Source organism: Haemaphysalis longicornis, unplaced genomic scaffold (genome assembly GCF_048455015.1).
Source record: "Haemaphysalis longicornis isolate Haplotype H1 unplaced genomic scaffold, Haemaphysalis longicornis Haplotype H1 scaffold_13, whole genome shotgun sequence".
Classification (NCBI taxonomy): Eukaryota; Metazoa; Arthropoda; class Arachnida; order Ixodida; family Ixodidae; genus Haemaphysalis; species Haemaphysalis longicornis.
Genome location: NW_027526233.1, coordinates 80,484,172 through 80,499,339, shown reverse-complemented (window position 1 = coordinate 80,499,339; position 15,168 = coordinate 80,484,172). Strand labels below are relative to the sequence as shown.

At 44.9% G+C, this 15,168-nt stretch overlaps 1 long non-coding RNA gene across 2 annotated transcripts; it reads left to right on the top strand.

The window, feature by feature from the left end:
- The first annotated feature begins 1,916 nt into the window (after positions 1–1,916).
- On the top strand, positions 1,917–12,644 carry LOC144164359 (uncharacterized). Of its 2 annotated transcripts, XR_013321167.1 has the most exons (4): positions 1,917–2,123; positions 2,731–2,817; positions 5,838–6,012; positions 12,125–12,644. It is a non-coding gene; the product is annotated as an uncharacterized LOC144164359 (long non-coding RNA). The 2 variants fall into 2 exon arrangements; XR_013321166.1 differs by lacking the exon at positions 12,125–12,644 and having other exon boundaries at positions 5,838–6,389.
- The last annotated feature ends 2,524 nt before the right edge of the window (positions 12,645–15,168 follow it).

Here is a 15,168-nt window from a genome sequence, read left to right as displayed (position 1 = left end):
ACAAGATCGTTGACACACGGTATTGTCTGGTAAGACAGGAGTCCTTGAAAATGGTTGTAGGCTGTGTGTAGCCCGCGCAGTAATAGACGAGGCATCATAAAATCTATACACATATTGACGCAGTTTAGCCATTGCGCAATCATGCCTGCTCGTCGCACCGGTCTTCGAAGCATCTGTAAATCTACAGGCATACTGACACAGTTCAGCCATTCCGCAATCATGCTTGCGCGTTGTACCGGTCTTGAAAGCATCTTAAAATCTAGACGCATATTGATACAGTTTAGCCATCGCGCAATCAGGCCTGCCTGTCGTACCGGTCGTCGAATTTAATTTAACTTCACAGATGGCGGCCTTACTTTCCGCAGTTACACGAAACAGTGAAGTGCAGACCACGCGCGTTTGCAACATGTCATCGGGAGCGTTGACACAGCTCCAGACCAGAGGTTGACTGCAACCATGATATGCATCGACAACCCTTTGTGAGAATTGCAAGTGACATAGAAGATGACATTGTGATGAACACAATTAAACTCAGGTTATTGTCCTCGTTGAAATCGCGGGACACGGCCGAAACAATTTGCTGCCATCGGTGACCGCGTATTCCTACGCTGGAGATTTGTGTGCACCTTTTCGCGTGTCTGGCTTTCCTGCGCAGCCTTCGTGTGGTGCGACAAGAGTACAATAGACACACTACAAAAGAAAGGAAAAGGGGGGAGGCGGGGGTTGGCGTGCGGAAAGACCAACATTTTGTGTCAGTCACCGGGTTTTGGGGCTATAAAAACAGCGACGGGGTTTCCGCCATTACCTTCACGTACACCTTACACACTAAACTTTTTTACGCCCTTTTGGCCAAAAAAGGTGTAAAATAATTGAAAAAAGGGTGTTGGGAGGCCCTCACACCCTTTTTCTTGAATCTCCACACCCTTTTTCGTAGCTCTCCACCCTTTTTGCGTGAAAAAAAGGGTGTTGACCAACCTCAACACCCTGTTTTTAGGAAGGGTGTTGAAAGGGTGTGGGAAAGGTGTTCAGCTCTTCATTGATTGAGGCCATGCATGCAATATAATTTCAAAAAGACATCCCATTGCACCATCCTCCCAACCTCGTCAAAAATGTTCAAAAGAAAAACAAAAGCTGCCAAATTCAATAAAAAGCATCGGCAGCACCGACGTTGAAACAGGAAAAAATATCAGCCCTTGCTTGTTACGACTTCGACAGAATAACACTCCCCCTCCCACTTTTTGTTTTCTACAGCCTTGCACGGAGCACAGCACAGCCTTGAACTGTGACATCTGTATCATCATTCCGTCGTTCCCTGTTCCTCTCCTGCCCCACCAGCACAATCATAGCCCTCTCTGACAACAGTCATTCTCGTCACTCAGTGGAGTAATAACGTACTAGCAATCACAATTTTATTCCATTCTTATTGTTAGCGACCGTAAATATTGTGTACAAATGCAATAAACAGACCACATAGTTTCTCCTGCAGAAACAACGTTGGAGAACAAGGCAGATAACAAAAGAAAACAAAAGTTGGGGAGGTAGGGGCATGAAATCGGGCGCTAAATAAACAGACGCCAAATAATAATACGATTACTTACACTAGAACACTGCCAAATTTCATTGCGCAGTGTTATCTTACTATCTGCTGCTTTTTTTAACGTTCAAATCGAGCGCCAAAAGCTTCAGTTCGCGTTTTGTGTTTGTAAACTTTAAATATCTAAGCTTCTTTATTATAATACACACAATAAATAATAAACCTAAAGATTATGTTATATTCTGTAAAAGAGGCAATTATTTATTGTTGTCGTTTTAATTTGTTTACGCAACTCCCTGCCAACGGCCGATTCCCTAAGTACGGCGCGCGGCGGCGTGGCCGGATTCCGGAACAGATACCCCGTGACCCGTCTTACGTGTTTACAGTGGTGTGCGCATGGAGGAAGAAAAAGTGCGGTTAAACAAGCGCAGTTATTATGATTAATTGGGCACCTCGTCGTCTTCGGTTGTGTCTGTCGTGTTCGACTTCGCGATGGAGTATTTGAGAACAACTTTGCCACCTGAAGACGGCTAATTTCGTTGGCGCTTGCCTCTGAACGTCGCTCGCTCTTCTGCGTCGGCTCCTCTCGGTAAGCTGTCTCGTCACATTTGCCGCCTTTCTTGTCACTGGATGTCGTTTGTAGCTGTCATCGCCGCTTTAAGGATTCGTTAACAGGAGCACGCGTGTGTGAATTGTTTAACTGAACTGGCGAGGTTGAACCTAGAGGGCTCGTCTCTAGAAAGGCGATGTGCGAAAGATTGTGGTGCTTGCATTGAGCGCTAAACGCACTGGCGCTCAGTAACGCCGTGGCGCTCAGTAACTCAGTAACGTTTCCCATTCCGCAGCACTATATTGAACAGCTTCAGAGTTCACCACTGCGAACCACGTCTTACGCGTAGTTTATCAGAACACGGGCGGCTACTCCTCTAAACTGTGCTGCGCAGCGTTTTCGGCTTCGTTGATCACCGCAGTCGTTTGTGCCGTGTTGGGAATTGCGAGGGAGAATCGTTTGCGAGCGAATGTGCGCGCCTCGCAAGCTTCGTTGCGTTTGCGGCGAGCCACCTCACCATGTGTACGGTGCCGCGGTACGCGGGCAGTGATTTTGGCTGAATGTTGTGTTGCCCGAGACATAACATTCGTGCACCTAACCATTTCCATTCTTGCATGTGTGGTAATCATGTGTCATCCCGTTTTAGACCTCTGGACGGTCTGAGCGCATCACGTCCCTCCATTCAACCGGACAAGAGCCACAAGCATTGTCAACAGTGTTTGGCCGCCAGAACGTAAGTTTTCAAACACAGTTTTGGTAGCACAGTGGGCTATCATACTTGAATATAGTTCGATCACTTGTATGTACAAGTTCTCTCCCCCGTAACAATTATTGGTGTTTCATGCATAACCTAACATGTAGGCGCTCAATGGCAACCTTTATTGTTAATTTCGGAAAACTCAAAGTTTCACCCAAAATCATAATGTGGGCGTAGCAGTTAATCACCATGTATACGAACTTCCTGGTGTTAGTCATGTTTACGGTGAAGCCATATTTCTTAGGTGGTGACACAAAAATGTTATTACCTTTGTAGTTTAGTCTTCGATAAAGCCTTACCAGTTCTGTTTTCAGCTATTTTTTGGATGTTTATCATGTGAATTGACATTCCTTGCAGTCCACTTTTTCAAATAGTTATGTAACTGCCTGTACCATTTAAACATGCCTGATTGGGGTTCTGAAGGCTGCGATTTACGCACGCTAGTGCTGTACCGCCAATAAACAAACATCCTTCCACAAAGAAAAAGATTTGAAAAATGTAAAGTATCCTCAGCATTATTCTTAACTGGAACATGCTAATTGTTAGGCCTGGGGCTTTTCCTGAAAGCACTGTGGATGTTATGAGAGAGGAAAACCACTCAAACACATCTGCCAAGGCCGTTGCTGCTCCAAGATGCGTGCAAGCATTGAGTCTTCTGAGCAATACATTACACCCTTTTTTTTAAAGAACCGACGTGCATGCTGAACGTACTCCTGATTGGGCGTTTGCCAGGCGCAAGGAATTTTTTTTTCGGGGGGCGGGGGGGGGAACCGTGGTCGACCAAAAGATGGGACGGGGAAATATGTAGGCAAGGCATCTTGCGCGTTGTTTTGCAAACGATGCTTGAAATAACTGACTTTAACATGCGATTTGTGTATGCTCAACGCTAACTGTAAAGCCCACCTTCAGGAGCTTAGATGGTGATGATAGTGATGATCAGCTAAATTGCCGTTCGCTGGTCTATGGGCAGACCACGGGCGATTCATTCGTCCGCAGAGCAGGTGGTTAGGCGGACCCGCGCTCGTGAGTGGCGCGCGGTGCCCGAAGTTCATCGGGCGGAAGTGGAGGCCAACACTGAATGTTTACTATCAAGATTCTCGTGTTTTAGAAAAGGGACTATTAAGTTTTCTTGTCAGCTATGGAGTACAGTCGAGCACGATTTGAAGGTTATCGCGCCAGCATCGAGCGGCCAAGCGTGCCACCAGCCCACGGTTTCGTTTCGGAACCATGAAAATCGAGATTTCGCACTCTTCGCTCCCTTGTTGGCTGTTCCATGATACAACAATGGCCCGCACGACTGACTTGCCACCCTTTGGGTTTCAAGCTGTACATTCGTTGTTATCAAGCACAGACTTGGACTTGGTTGCCCTTTATTACGCCGACGATAACGAAACTTGCATGGAATATTTGCTAAAGCTGGTGTTCTTTCTGCTTCGTTTGAAAGAGTAGCTTTCCCGCGACAACCATGGAATCGCAGTGGACTGTACATGCGCGCATTCGTATATTATGGCGGTGAAGCCAGCAAACGTGCGTCTTCGTCCTTAAGTAATCGCCTTTTGTTATTTTTTGTGCTAGTAACGTGAGTAGTACACTTGCGCTAAGCAGAACACCTTATTGCACTGCTGTTGAATGTTGAGCTTGTTGCACGTTTCTTAAATTTCATTATATTTCTATCTGTTAAATCGAAACAGACATGGCTTCAGTAAAATTCCGGTTAAGCAAATACAGAATGCTGATTCTAACCAAGAGGGAGGTCAAGGAAACAGTGGAATAGTGCCAAAAAAACAAAGCTCCGCAATAAGGAGAATTGTGTAGTTTTGTTGATGTGGAGGAAATACAACATGGGCAGAGCAATGCTTTTTATGCAGCAGAAATTATGGATCTGCAATAGTCAATGAAATGCGATGTCAGTAGAAAAATAAACATATCAAGGATTGATAGTTGACTGAACAAAATACAGCGACATGCTCTGTCATGTGATTATACTTTGTACCAGTGTAAAGACAAGGAATGACACGCTCCTGACCACATGTAAGCCTATATGCGGCTTTTCCTGCTGTTCTGCCATTCCCCGGCCGTGCTGTTCCGCCATTGAAACAGTGGGGCTGTTTTGATCGGCTCGCGGCAGGTTCCCGGTGCTTGTCGGTGTATCCGGCGCGAAATGCAGCCGGGCTGTATACATTGACAGGTACAGCATCTGGAGCGGGCGCAGGGATCAGACGTTGACATAGCCCTTGTTTTCAGCTTTATGTGAGCAAGAATGTCCTTAACACTGCAGGTAACTTCAGGCGGTTTTTCAGGCTGCCTAAACCGCACCCCAGCCTTGGCATAAAACATTATGAAGAAGGGGGGGGGAGCACCTGGACCCCCCCCCCCCCTGGCTACGCCCTTGGCGTGTGCTTATTCTTTCTTGCATCCACCACAGTCGAGTCGTCACGTTGAATTGGGAATGCTGGAATCCAGCATATGCTGGCAAGATACGAGAGCTTGAACACAACCCACTTGCCCGCAATGAGTTTTCAAAGATCTCCACCACCTGAAGGTACTGAAGTGAGATGTAAGCATTGCCTGAAAACCATTCCAGATAAGGGTACGAAATCATAGTTATGGGCCTTTCTCGCCCATTTACGTGTTTTGAACAAAAAAAGTGCAATTTAAAGGTAATGTGTCGTTCCCTGCCGATTTCTGATGCCTGATTAAGTTTGTGGGCATAAATGTAGCAGCTTTCTCACATGTCTAACGTGTATGCGGGCTTGTTAGGAGTGAAGTAGGTAAAAATTGAAAGGTTTGATTGTAGTTGTGTATAGATTACCTACATTGTTTTCATTCCTACAAAAGAAAAATTGAGGTAACCTGCCAATTGTTCTGCATTGCTGCATTTTATTATGCTTGTATGATTCGTAGAACCTGCAGGAGTTCAGCTGCTTGTTAAAGGAAAAATGAACAATGGTACAAAAAGAAGAGCATCTACTAAATAAAAATCTTCACAATCGCAGGATGCCAACGGTCCACCTACCAACTTGCGTCCTCCATTGTTTCTGCTGGCTGGAGCGGCGCATGGAGGATTTTTCAGCTTCTCGAAGTTTGTGATCAAGCGGTGCCCCAAGTGAAGGATGCCGCAGACGGATCTTCTGTTTTAATGCCACAATTTCATGTGCTGAGCACTTACTCGTAAGGCATTTTAAATATTCATCATCCCAGAGGGTATGTTACCTTCGTCTTGGGTGGAATGTGGCTGCAATCAGGTTGTGACAGAAACAAGTGAACCACGTGGGGAGAGTCATTGAGGCCTTGTTGATTGCGCATGCTTCTGAAATAACGTTTTCATTCAGCTGAATACTTTCTAAATATTACAATTTGTGAACAAAATATGATAAAAGTCATGATTAGTTGTACTACAGTGCAGGAAAGAAATGCCAGCACATGTTTTAAGAGCCTCTTATATTTCAGGTCATTGGCTGGTGAGCAATAAAACAGAACTCAAAATTGTTTAAAGTGAAATCAAATATTTGTTGTCACCAGTGCATGACCCTTAGTAAAATCTATCTGGTCTCCCAATTTCAAATGAGACAGGAAATGCCATAAAAATAAGGAAATAAACAAGACAGCTTGCTACAATAAACCAATTCAAAGAATTGCTCAATGTCCATAAAGTGGTTGCTTGCTACAATAAACCAATTCAAAGAATTGCTCAATGTCTATAAAGTGGTGATTCAGGCGGGTTAGTTCGGTGTTGATGAAATACAAGCATGCACTCGCCTGGTCAAAAACAAATAAACAAATAAAGACATTTTGGGGCCCCTACTGGTCCCTTGATCACAATGAAAGGGGGGTGAAAGGTCTCGATTATTTATAGGTTCGGTGGCGCAGAGTGCGCATGTGTATCTCGGGGAGATTACCCCGCGACCGGTTAATCGTGTTTTTAGTTGGTTGAATATGCACTGATTCTAAAAGTAGTGTCCACAGGCGCTTCTCTGATGCGATTATGCTTGCGGAATCCCAATTGATGACGTGGTCAGTAGCCAGGTGATGATCCGCCAAGGCATTTCAGCTTACATTGCCCTTTTTGACATCGTTCTGGTGCTATTGAATTCTTCTTTTAAAAATTTCCAGTGAACTATGTAGGATGCATCGCTATCCTTGCATGGAATTTTGTAGGCAACTCCGGGGAATCTTGATTTTTCTAAAGGGTCCTTCACGCGTACCAGCTTCTGCTTAAGCCTGTTCGTTGGCACGTGTGCAGTTTTAACGCCATATGTGCCAAACACCCTTGCAAGAGCTTCACTGATGCCTTGCGTGTAGGGGACGGCAGCGCGTTTTTGCCTGTCTTCTTCAGGAACCCTTTCGGAGGAGGCAACTGAAGCCCGCAATTGTTGCGTCCTCGCAAGCTTTGAAGGGTAGCCGTTACTGCGAAGGTCCTTCCTTACCACGGCTAGCTCTTGCTTGCGCAGACCAGGCTCAGAGCAGATTCGTGATGCGCGTCAGAAGAGTGCAGCGGCGACGGAGCGTTTTTGGCCTATAGGATGCGCAGAGTCGAACCCCAGGTATCTACCCGTGTGGGTCGGCTTTCGATACACAGTGGTTGTAAATCCTTTGGCCGACCGTCTCACAAGTACGTCGAGGAAGGCGATCTGTCCATTATTTTCCTGTTCCATGGTGAACTGGTTGCTTGGAACACAAGAGTTTAGATGCTCAATTAAAGGCATTACGTCTCGGCGGTGGATCACACAAAAACAGTCGTCTACTTAGCAGACAAAGATCTTGGGGCCGTCTTGTACGAGCATAGCGCAGAATTTTCTAGAGCCTCTAAGGCAATATTCGCACAGACTGCTGAAATGGAATCTCCCATCGCTGTTCCAAACTGCTGCTTGTAACATTATACGTTGAAAACAAAACGTGTTCTGCAGGCCAAATTCCAGGCAAAATTACGCGGTCCGGAGTTGCAAGGATCTACTCGAGAACGATGCATCTCTGCCTTCACGTTCGCCAATTGAGACGCAAGACTTATATTGTCTCCTGGAATTTGGCCTGCAGAACACATATATTTTGTTTTCAACGGACCAGCGGTTTCGAACAGGGATGGGAGCTTCCGTTTCAGCAGTCTGTGCGAATATTGCCTTAGAGGCTCTAGAAAATTCTGCGCTATACTCGTACAAGACGGCCCCAAGATGTTTGTCTGCTACGTAGACGACTGTTTTTGTGTGATCCACCGCCGAGACGTAATGCCTTTATTTGAGCATCTAAACTATTGTGTTCCAAGCATCCAGTTCACCATGGAACAGGAAAATAATGGACAGATCACCTTCTTCGACGTACTTGTGAGACGGTCGGCCAAAGGATTTACAACCAGTGTGTATAGAAAGCCGACCCACACGAGTAGATACCTGGGGTTCGACTCTGCGCATCCTATAGGCCAAAAACGCTCCGTCGCCGCTGCACTCTTCTCACGCGCATCACGAATCTGCTCTGAGCCTGGACTGCGCAAGCAAGAGCTAGCTGTGGTAAGGAAGGACCTTCGCAGCAATGGCTACCCTTCAAAGCTTGTGAGGACGCAACAATTGCGGGCTTCAGTTGCCTCCCCCGAAAGGGTTCCTGAAAAATACAGGCAAAACCGCGCTGCCGTCCTCTACACGCAAGGCATCAGTGAAGCTCTTGCAAGGGTGTCTGGCACATATGGCGTTAAAATTGCACACGTGCCAACGAACAGGCTTAATCAGAAGCTGGTACGCGTGAAGGACCCTTTAGAAAACTCAAGATTCCCCGGTGTTGCCTACAAAATTCCATGCAAGGATTGCGACGCATCCTACATAGGTGAAATCGAGAGCATGATGGAATCCCGTCTGGCCGGGAGGGTACATTAGGAACGAAAAAGAGACGCCGACCAGTCCAAAAAAAACGTACTGACGTTTGGGCTTCCAGCACCGAAGCCTTGTTCACAATAAATGCATCACCAGAAGTGGGTCGTTTAAGTGGGCTTCTATAATCGCTGCAAAGAGCGTGAGTAGATCGGGTTTAGATTTCCGTCGTTACGATTGACTGTGTTAGATGTGGTCTGAATGATTAGTGATTCCAGATGTAGCCGTGATGGTCACTTTTTCTGTAGCGACGATTCTTGCATTGTCCCAATCAATCTTGTGGTCATTCACGATGGCGTGTTTGGCTAAAGCATTGTTGCGGACGCTTTTATTCTTTACTTCACGTGCGTGCTGCTGCCGATGATTCTTATAATTTCCTGATTCCCCGATATACACGCCGCTGCAGTCTGCACAAGGTATCTCGTATACCACACCTGGGAAGCGCTCCTTGTGCAAGCGGTCCTTGACTCTCACGAGCTCATGGCGCATCTTTTTGGCTGGAACGTGGGCCACCTGCACGTCATATTCCCGTAGGATACGTGCCAAACATTTACTTGTTCCTGGAAGGTAATGCACAGGAGCTCGCTTCATCGGGGCAGGAGGCACGTCCAGTTGTCCCCGTCGTGTCAGTTGGCGTTCTGTTGTGTTTATAATGTGCCTCGGGTAACCGCAGCTAGCCAGGTCGTCCCGTACCTTTGCAGTGTCCACCGCCGCATCCTCGGGCTTCGAGCATGATCTTTTCGCACGCTGCAGTAGCGTGCTAACAACAGCCGTCTTGCGGGAAGCGGGGTGCACGGAGTTGAAGTTCAGGTAGCGGTCTGTGTGCGTTTCCTTGCGGTACACGCTGAAACGTAGCCTCTGGCCCTGCCGAGACTCGAGGACGTCCAGGAAGGGAAGTTTGCCATCGGCCCCCTCTTCTGACGTGAACTGAATGGCACGTTCCATACTGTTGAGGTGGGCCAGCAAGCTGTTCGCCGCGTCTTTCTGAACGACGCCGAAACAATCGTCGACATAACGCAAGAACACTTTTGGTTGAGGGGCAAAGGAGGCTAGCGCGCGTGCTTCCAGCGCTTCCATGGTCAGGTTCGCCGCCGTGACCGAAATAGCGGCACCCATTGGAGTCTCCTGCCTTTGCTTGTAAAAATGGCCTATAAAGACGAAGTACGTATTGTTCAGGCAAAAATCTAGAAGCCTGCGTAGTTCTGGCTCATCCATCGGTGATCTCTTGGGCGTTTGATCAGCCTCGAGAGCAGCGGTGCATAGGTTGACAGCCAGGTCAATCGGAATGCTCGTGAAAAGGGACTTCACGTCAAAGGACACCGTCAAGTCGTCTTTCTCGATCACGGTGTTGCGAGTCTTCTCGACAAAATCGAAAGAATTACGAATGTGAGTGGTCCCTTTACCGACGAGCGGAGCCAGAACTTGGTGCAGGGCCACCTGTCGAAGTTCCTGCACCAAAATTGGCTGCCTTGCCTTTGCTTAGAGCGGCCATGCAGACAACCCACAAGTTCGGTTCATTCGACAGATTGCCTCGTTAGAATCATACTGACACCATTTTTAGCTGCACTTCACTCGAATAAGCTATATAATTAGGAAAAAGGGAATGGCCATGCGACCCACTAGCTCATTTCCCACAGCAGTACCTATGATGTCATATGTCCCCAGCTGTGCGATTGGCTGAGGCCGGCAAAAGCAAACGCAAATTGGGCAGGCCTTATAAGCATGCCGAATGAGCTATTTGCGCTTAAATGTAATGCATATTCATTTTACAGCAGTAAAAATGGGGCAGTAAACAATGAAAGTTACGAAAATACGCGTACACATACAAGTACCGATGCGCACTGCTGTTGGTACGGCGTGCACTATGCTTGTTTTAGCTGCACAGCACTCCGCCGCTGTGGAGTTGGCTTGCACGGCCCTGGCCGATTGGCATAGGCGATGTTGTCTTACGTGACCCTGTTTGTCGAGGATACCTCATGTTTCACAAAACCATTACTTTCTACAGTAACGAAAACAAGCCAGGTGCAGACGCGGTCAAAAACAAAGCAATGGCAAACAACGGTTTGGGGATGAGTATGGTAGCTCCACCTGGGAGGACTGATGGCTAGCAAGGCTGCAGACCCGAGTGACGCAGTAGTTTGTTTGATTACATGCACTTATGGCTTCATTGCTGACATCCCAAAAACACACGATATGGTGGGAGAATCAGACTTTTAACCTAAATTAATTTCTCAGTGAATGCAACATCATTTGCTGAAGCGGTGGGGCACTATAAAACAGGAAATATTTCGAACGAAGCGAACTTCTATGTTGTCCGAATGGCCCCTTTAATGCACTGTATTGTATTTTTGGTTCCTGTAGTGATGTCACCATGAAGGAACCGCAGTAGACAAAGTTAATGTTAGCGCTTTACCATGCATTTTTTTTTGTTTGATGGAAACAAATATAATACTCTAACCAAGGACTTTATCCGAAGCGTTCCCAACGTTTCGGAACCTACTTGGCTCCTTCATTAGAACTGTCTATGTTTGACCAAGAGCCATAGTTCTACATATAAACAATTTTTTTGTTTGCTGCAGCGGATCAGAGGCTAGGGCACAAAATAGGGGGTAGAACAGCTAGATATCTGTTCATCTTTCGCCGGCTTGCTTTGGTGTGACAACTGTATCTAGTTGTCAATTCCAATTTGTTGTGGTCAGTTTTTCTCAACTAAATTGTAGCTTTTTTAAAGATTATGGAAGGTTTTGTGGGCCTAAAGGGTTGCCGCATTGCATGTTTGGCCTATGTAGCGTTGAAAGCGGATATTTTGCTTCAAAGTGGAATGTTGGCCTAGCATCATGGTCCTGTGGTTGCTGCTCACTTTCATTCATGCCATTATTTTTTATATTATCACTTAAAATTAAAAGTTAACCAATCTGCTGTCATTTTAATTTTGTCACCTGCTTTATACTTTCTTTTTTTTCAACTGTCTGTAAGGAGTGACAATTCGTCTTTTTATGATACCAAGGCATCGAACTGTGCTAGTTGGTACATGTTTGAATGGATGAAAAACCAGTGGAAAACACAGGGTACGGAAGAGAACGACGGGATAAGCTTGTCCTGTTGTTCTCTTTTAACTGTGCCCTGTGTTTACCGCTGGTTTTTCATCCATTCAATTTTCATGAATTTGTTCAACAGTGATTAGTTTAAGTGCTCAAGCAATTTTTGGCTTGAAGGTTCCCTGTAGCATTTATATAAGTGCTCTCTGCTCTTTTTTTACCCAAAACCCCATTACCAGCCTTAATGAGATTGTCTTTTGTAGACATGAAGTTGAAATAAATATTTGTTTGCATTGCTTTGCATATTTTGAAAGAATTGCTTGCTCACTTTCTTTCAACCCTGTTTCTTAATCCTGCTTAAAGCATTTTTCCATGTTTATTTTTTTTCAGAACCAGGAAGGGTGCTCATCCTCGGTTCTTGCTGAAGCACCAGTATCTGTACTTCACACGTGAGCTTTGAACACACAGTAATTATGGTATGAAACATTTTACCAGTATTAGCTTGCTTTGTAGATGTCAAAGCTCTCGACAGTGTAGTACATTGTCTGGTGTAGTGCACAATCTCTCTATAACAGCACCCGCTGGGTGCTGTTGTAGAGAATAATTTTGTGGCTATAATACTTGAGATTATTTTAAAATGTACATCAAATACTAGTAAGAATAGCTCTCTAAATTGGTGGACATTTTCCTGGTGGAGGCAGAAAGTGAAAATACCCATGTGTGGAGATTTAAGTCCACAATAAATATCCCAAAGTTGCCAAAGCTAATCCAGAGCCCTCCTCGCGGTGCACTTAATATCCCATGTGCAGCTTTGTGTAAAAACAGCCAGAAATGTATGATCAATTTAAATTGATTTTAATGTTTCTAAATGCAAGTATTCTAAGTTTAAGCTGCCTTATTTAGTAAAATATTTTCTAATTTGCATAGCTACCAAAGGTTTGCAGAAAAGCTTTCATTGGTTATGCACCTTCTCAGCGAAACAAAAATGTCATTAAGAAAAGCAGAAAAAACCTAAATATGGCAAGTAGCAACAGTAAAGCTGCTAATAAAAAAGATGCTAAACGTTTTATTGATAATATTGCTGATTTTACTTCTAGTCAACTCTTAAAAGGGCTATAGACGGGTTTGATGGTTCCCATGACGCACCTCGTAATACTAGACGAAACTAATGGGCACTGGCTGTTGGCTTTTCATTTGCAACATCGAAAAATGACCCCACATCCACCAGCAGGGACATAATGCAAGGCACCATGCACAAGCTAGACTCATGATAAAATACTGCTATAACAACAATGTCATCACATTTCAACCAGGGAACCCATATGCATTGTTCTGTGATGTTTACAGTTCTTGGTATTGCTATGTGGGGTGATTTTTCATGAAGCAAAAAGAATAATGTAAAATAAAATAAGTGGCAGTGGGGACCCAACTTTTATGGGTAGAATAAAGCCACAGTACGTAGGGAAGTATACATATTGTATTTGGTCTGCCTTAATATTGAGCTTTTCTGCTCAGCTCAAGAATAAGGCACTAAACATTGCGAGTAGCTACCGTGATTGGAAGTTTGATGAAATGCTGAGAAGCCAAGGGTTTTAAGGTTCGAAGAACTTTTGTGCAGTTGATTTGTTGCACGCCTTCTTGCTTTCACTGCATAACACGTTTATGCTGTGCAGTGAAGCTCGGAGGATGTGCGCTGCAGTATAGCAAAATGAACATAAAATTGAATTTTTAACACCGTTTCGAATAATCAACATCCTCTAATGATACAACTTCTGTACTGCGATTTGGCTGTAATATTAGACTTTATAAATGGATGTTTCAAAAATCGGTGGGTCAAAAAGTTCAAGTAAATTATCAGCTGACATTGAGCTTTAATGGAATGTCTCATAGAACGGAGCTTGGAAAGCACGAATGTTTCATACCGTAATTGTGTGTCATACTGTGCCATATGTGGCTGCACACCTGCAGCGCCATTTGTGAACCGAGGATGATGCACCCTTTGTGTACCCCTTTAGGTGGGTGCTTTTGCAGGAAAAGATCCTACCTATGATATTTTGGGCAGAAAAGGGTGCTCCTGCGGCGAAAGAATCCAAGCACCCTAAAGGGTGTGCTTGGATTCTGGCGGTACTTGTCCGTGCTAAGCGCATGATATGGTTTGGACATTCCAAGCTCTAGCCCGCCGAACGCAAAGTAATGCCTTGACTTCAACGCGAGTGCTTTTAATAACAACTTTGATGACACCACTGTTGAGAATCGGTTGAAACGGAGCAGGCGACGCACGTCGGTGTTATATTTTTCTTCGGCGTGCGGCCGCAGTGGCACGAGCCGTGCGATCAGCCATGTTCGTGGCTATTTCAGTGTTGCCAAACGAAGAAATTGACAGCTAAACTTTTCAATGAATACCGGCTATAGGATGGGTCAAAGGTAAATGTTCTTTATAGTTCAGACTGCTGTGTCCACCTCATTGCATTCGGAGGGAAGGAAGTTCGTAATTGCTTGTATCTTAATATTTGGTATGTGCTTGGCTGTAAAGTTTTAAGAGGAGTTGCCAAAATGTTTATTAATAGACACCTCAATCATAGTTTATGGTTGTGAATTAGTTTTAGTCTCAGGATTCATGCACAGAATTTTGCAAACATTCTTGTTTCTTTTTTTGTGTTGCAACATTTACTGTCGATTGTAAAAGTTTGTTCGGAAAACGTGGTTTCATTCGGCTTGAGTCTCAAGATTTTTGACACAAAAGAAATTGTGCAATCTATGGTCAATAGAACTTATAAATGTGGTTGTCTGCCTTTTAAAAAAGTTGTGACGACAAATACCAATACAAGTTCTCTACGGGTGCACATCACATGGGATATTGTTTTTGGAAGCTACCACCAGAAAACATGATTGCAATTGTAGTGGGGGTCCAGTTCTGTCTAGTTGTATCACTTGAATGCTAATGTGTAGTGAGCACACTGATAACGGTTTTCAGTGGTCCCTCTAGTGCACCAATGTTGTGATCGTCACGTGCATGAAATTGGGAAGTTCTATTATTTCTTCTTTTTTGGTTCAGACTACTACGTTTTTTTTGTGTATCATGTCAAGTTAACCGATATTTCAAGATATCCGAGTTTGATGCCACGAGGGATCACTGTATATGTAACTTAAAATTGTGCCATTAGTCATAAATTGTTGCATTGCATTTACTTACAGAGCCTCCAGACATACACCTGTCGCCATGAATTGCATTAGGACACCATGGTGATAGGTCGCAAGCCTCCAAGGCTATGGTGATGACATGCGCAACACCATGGTACTGCGCATGCCATCACCTTTAAAAAACGGTGTGAGGATGCTCAACACCCTTTATTTAGGGTGTTGAGCGTCCTCACCACTTTTTAAGGGTGTTGAGCATCCTCAACACCTTTTTGTTCTTACACCCTTTTTTCGTC